Below are 5,926 nucleotides of genomic sequence, written 5' to 3'. Positions count from 1 at the left end.
AAATAAGGAGATATATTCGTAACTTACACTTTCAACTTTCAACCCTCAACTGCGATTTTCTTTTCTGCAATTTTAAAGGGGGTTTTAGGTATTGTTGCAAAATCATTGTGATGTAATTTTTGGAGTTCGCTTCAAAATTTAAAAACAAAAATTAATGTAAAGAAATAAAAAAATAATTAATGGAATCATGAATACAAATATAAATAAAAATTGTATGAATCTAAACATGTTATATTATAATATTAAACAAAGTTAAACTATAAATACCTTAGCTTGTAACAGTCAATGAATTCTATTTTCAAACATAAAAATAATGACAATAATAATCTATCTATCCATTAAATATGATTTTGTTCCAAGAAGAAGTTGCAAGAAAACACTAATATATATAAGAAGAAACTGGTAAATAACATTTTTCAATGATGATCGATGTAAACAAAAATCAAGATAAAACAAAATAAAAAAAATATTAAATGAAATCTTGAGTACAAATATAAGTAGAAATTATGAATCGAAATATATTGTAATGTTAGACAAAGTTTGACTAATGAATAATATCAATATACTCAAAATAACTTCGATATTTTAATTTTTATTATTATTTTGATCGAATAATATGCCAACAAAAAAATAAAAATAAAACCCCAATTAAATTGACACCATCTTCCCTTGTTTTCATATAAATTGCGTGGTAATTTTGAGATTTACTTTGACAATTTTAATTTAGGGCAAATGGCAAAAAGGCCCATCACATGGGACTTAAATGCATTTTGGCCCACAAAAAAACAATCTCTCAATTAAGCCCATCCCCATGTCTTTAGTCTAAAATACCCTCAATAATTCTTATCAATTCCACCCATCACTACAACATTTATTGCTTTAAACGACGGACAAAAACCGTCGGGAAAGTGGAAAAAACCGTCGGCAATAGTATTCTTGACGCTTATGAACCGTCAGAAAACCGTCAAGAAAAAAGGCGTCGTATATACTTTTTAATGTAAAAAAACCGTCAAGAAAAGATTTTCCCGACCCTTTAAAACCGTCGGGAATACTAATATATATATATATATATATATATATATATTTTTTTTTTTTTTCTCTGAATATCTATTTACTATAAGATAGTTTGATGCTAAAATCTGTAACAAATACTCAACAGCAAAGAAACCTATTTATCATTAATAGTAACAGTACAAGATAACAAATTACATTCAGAGTATATTTTTTCAAAACAACATCATTATTTCACGCTCTCTACAACATGAATTCTTTTATTTTTTTTTAATAATACAATATCCCAAATAAAACCTATCTTAGAAATATCAGCCACGATGTGCTGTCACCCAAAAGTCTTGGTCACTAGGATCTTCACCATTTATGTATGTACCTGAGGAAAACAAAAGTCAAAAGAAAATACCAGTAATCACCAAAATAAACCTTGTGATGAAATATCAACTTCAATGCATCTTAACCTGCATAAAACTCAAAGTTGCCAAACCCTGAACATCTATACCATGATAAACGATTAAGCAGTAATATTTAAACCATGCAGAGTTCTTAGGAAACAGTAAATGGTGCAGAGGATTTCATTAGATCCTAAACTGTTTTAGTTGTTTTAATTTATCAGCATAGTAAAATGAAGGGTTCGGTTACCTCTCTTTTCCCCGTAGCCTATTTACGAATAGGAATCAAGAAATAATCACAAAATTTATAACAACGTAATATATATATATTATCACATTCCTTGCTAAATGGATTGCATTGGCATTCTATCCATGATCAGTTCAAGGATAAACATAGGGCATCAAATTACATAAATCTCAACCCAAACTCAACCATCCACATAAATGTTGAAACGTAAATCAGCAGTTTCACTACTCTCAAACGAACAAATATGCTACAAATAATAATCAGGTTCTCAGAAATGAAACTAAGAAATGTAACTAAGCAGTTCCAAATGAAAATACAAAAAGAGTGCAAGATAATAAATATATGCATAATAGAAGTGATGTATAATAGAATAAAAGAGGTACACTTGTATACCTCTAATGCTTCAACAACCGTCTTTTCGGTTACCCTTGAAAGCAATAACCAACTACTTTACTTGAATCATCAGAAGTTTCTGAAGAATACAAAACAACATACGAAATAGTTAGATGATTAATAAATAAATGAAGATGATTGCATGTAGTTAGAGAGCACAGCTCCTAAGTACTGAAATCTAAGAATTTAACACAAGTTTATGATACAATTCTAGCCATTTTCAATGAACGAAGCGAAGAGTTTTGGTGCAGACATATTTTACTATTGCATAGGTGAAATCGGAGTGCCAACTACTTTCAATTTGTAATACTACCGCTAAAATCAATAGTACACCTGAAAAGGGATAAGACCTTTGAAGCTCAAATGGAGAAAAATAAAACTACCTGCATATGCCAAAAAAGTTGGATGTCCCTCTTTTAATTAAGTGGCCTTGTCATGGGCTTATTTGCCATTACCCCTTTAATTTATATTTATATATATATATATATATATATATATATATATATATATATATATATATATATATATATATATATATATATATATATATATATATATATATAAAATTTAATTTTAGGAGAAATCAGTAGGTGATAGTGTCTATGAGTGTGTACAGATTCAAATTTGAAGCAAAAGTAGTTGTTTGTTTAACTTTTTTTTTTTTTTTCGCAGGTCTTGGTATTTGAACTACTATATAGTAAGTTTTTGGCGGAGTGGACTTTGTGTTCGTCGTTCAAAACAAGCCGTTCTCGTATTGAAAAGTGAGAAACGACGGCGCTTGTGGTTCATGCGCTGTCTTCGGGCGGCGCGGGCGTCGTTGGCTCGGGGTTGCTCCTCGATTCTTCGATTCTTCGATCTTCCTCGTCTCGGATTTAACCTCATATACTTCGATCTACTAAAACGTGGCACTAGACACGCAGTAGTTAGAATAAACGAAAAGAATAAAAAGGAAAATGATCTACCACGATTAATCGGCCAAGGGGAGGCCGATTACGGCGAGTGGACGACGGCGGCGGCGATGGTGGCTGCGGGAGAGATCGGCCGAGAGAGAGAGATCAGCGGATAGGGTTTCGTATTAGGGTTGTATGTGTGCAAGACCTATAAATCAAGTATTGATTGTGTCTTGCATAAAAGCCCTAACGGGCTTAAGTTGGAGCGGGCCCAACAGCTTAAGTCTGTTAGTTCTTTACTCGTTCGTTTCTCTCAATTGATTGATCGGAAAAATTGTAACGATTACATTTTTGGAATCATTATAATATCCTCGTCATTACGAGTGCCAATGCTCAATTTCCAACTTTCTAAAAGTGGAAACCCTAATTCAGTGCAATTTCTAAATTTGGAAACTTCCCGATTTAGAAAGTCCACCACTAAGTATTAGAGTAGGTGACCAACAAGCCAACATGTGGCTGTGGTCTTACGTATTTATTATTGTACTAAACAAACCTTTATTCGTATTAATGATAAAACAACTTGGAATTCTATATCTTTGTCCCTTTGTCACAAGCATAGATATAGTCCTTACAGTTATTACAAGTACGAGTAAATGATCGTTAGGATCGTGAGATATTTACTTTAGTATTATAACTGTTAAACATGTTCCTAGTCGAAGGGTTACGCCACTAATGAGGATATCGGCCTTTCCATTTAAGAGACTAGCACTTAGTGTATGTGTACTGCATCTCATCAGTAAACGGTATTGTGATATCGGCATGCATAAGTGGGTGCTCGTAAGTTGACGAGTTCACTGAACTCCCTCACCCTAGAAATCTCTAAGTGGTTCCCAATAATCGAGTAGAGATATCTATGGTATAGTTGTACACCATTAGTCCTTATGACCTAGACATCACCGTGACTTCACTAGAGGACCAGCTGTATCGTGACCTGTCCCTGAGTTCCACCGAGGACCATCCCAAGGACCAGTGTTCGTGCAGTCCGAAATCTAGTGGGAGGTCTATGCATTGTAGTCGGGGATTCGATCGCTAGAATAGTCTTGGATGTCCTGTGTGTTCTGAAAGTTTGTAATCATTCTAAGTCTCTGGCCAGAGCTGACTAAGTGATGATTAGAGAATTCGATTCTCTAAGTCATGCACGTAAAGATTACAACACTTAGAACGATCGCACCGTCATTGAACATATAAAGAGGTCTCGACGAACCAATGCCTCTAGTTCAATCGGGACATATGTATCGAAGGGACCGTACTGTACGTTAACTATATCTGAAGGTTCTTGCAGGCACTTCATTTGTATCTAGGGAATCATGACGCGTAGTTGCTAGACGCCAATCTTGATTCGTTGGGTGATTGAGGTGAAACGAGCTTCATCTTAATCGTAACTCTAAGGGACGAGTTTTGACCACAAAGGGTTGTGGGCCCACGGCTAGCTTACACCTGAACCATCGAGGGTCACACTACTCGTGCACATGAGATCTTTGAATAAACGGTCAGAGATAAAATAGTTTATCTTTGCATGATTGGAAGTCAATGTGATTGGGTCCAACATTCGTAATTTGGAATTATGAATGAGAACAAGAAAAGGAAAAGACTTGGCAAACGTATTAGTGGACTTTCTAAATCGGGAAGTTTCCAAATTTAGAAAGTGCACTGAATTAGGGTTTCCACTTTTGGAAAGTTGGAAATTGAGAGTTGGCACTCGTAATGACGAGGATATTATAATGATTCCGAAAATGTAATCGTTGCAATTTTCCGATCATTGAATTGAGAGAGACGAGCAAGTAAAAGAACTAACGAACTTAAGCTGTTGGGCCTAGTCCAACTTAAGCCCGTTAGGGTTTTATGCAAGGCACTATAAATACTTGATTTATAGGCCTTGCACAAAAACACAAGACCTAACCCTAACCCTAGCCGCTCCCCCTCTCACTCTCGGCCACTCTCCCGCGGCCACCACCGTCGCCGTCGCCGGAATCCTGCCGGAATCGGCCATCTCTTGGCCGATCACAATTGGTAGTTCTTTCCTTCTTTTTTTCTTCCGTTTTATTCTAACTACTTCGTGTCCAGTGCCACGTTTTAGTAGATCGAAGTATACGAGGTGAAATCCGAGAGGAGGAAGATCGAAGAATCGAGGAGCAGCCCTCGAGCCGACAACGCACGCGACCCCACGCGCCGCCCCGAAGACCGCGCGTGAGATACACGCGCCGCCGTGCCCGTCTCGCCGCTGCTGCTGGTGCACCGCTGCTGCCCCGGATTGTACGGATTGGTTTCCGTAGCAATCTCGACTTGCTTAGCGCTCCTACCTCACGCTTCAAGAGGTAAACACACGAATTTAATGTTCTTGATTCGTTTATGTTTAAAATATATATATTCATGTTTGCTTTCGTATGATTTTATGTGATTTGCGTGAAATCGTTTTAATCGTTGCAAGCATGTTAGTTGGTTTAAACGCGAGCATGTTAATTGATTTAAATTCAGTTAAAAAATTTAGCATGTATGTTGTTTTTAATTTCGCTGGAAGCGCAAAGGTACGCAATTAATTGATTTAATTTATCGGGCATGTGTTTATGTGCTTTAAAGTTGTTTAAATCGCATAAAATTTTTGTTTTCCGCTGCGTACACGTGTCTGATTCCCAACAGTGGTATCAGAGCTCGTTGCGCAATTAATTGCGTTCGTTTTAATATGCTATGATTTTATGCATGTTCGATTTATTAAAGTAGTGATTGTTGTATTATGTAATTAGGAGTTTTCGTAAGTTTAAAATATTTTTGAAATATTGTTTAGAATGTTTCCAGCTTTAAAATTGTTTAAAATTGGAAAATCGGATCTGAAATTAATTTTAAAACGTCGGTTTTTTTAATTGTTCGGATCGAACCGGTCGAACCGGCCGGTTCGATGGTTGTGCACGTTACAGTTGACCGAATCCAAGTGGATT

General features: G+C 35.9%; 1 long non-coding RNA gene across 1 annotated transcript; it reads right to left on the bottom strand.

Annotated features, from left to right (window-relative positions):
* Positions 1-1,152: 1,152 nt before the first annotated feature.
* Positions 1,153-2,410, bottom strand: LOC148765880 (uncharacterized). The gene is made up of 2 exons (XR_016029312.1): positions 2,044-2,410; positions 1,153-1,387 (listed from the first exon to the last, which is right to left on the bottom strand). It is a non-coding gene; the product is annotated as an uncharacterized LOC148765880 (long non-coding RNA).
* Positions 2,411-5,926: the final 3,516 nt, after the last annotated feature.

Source organism: Erythranthe guttata, chromosome 13 (genome assembly GCF_056151865.1).
Source record: "Erythranthe guttata isolate IM_541 chromosome 13, IM_541, whole genome shotgun sequence".
NCBI lineage: Eukaryota > Viridiplantae > Streptophyta > Magnoliopsida > Lamiales > Phrymaceae > Erythranthe > Erythranthe guttata.
This window is presented reverse-complemented; position numbering and strand designations above follow the sequence as displayed.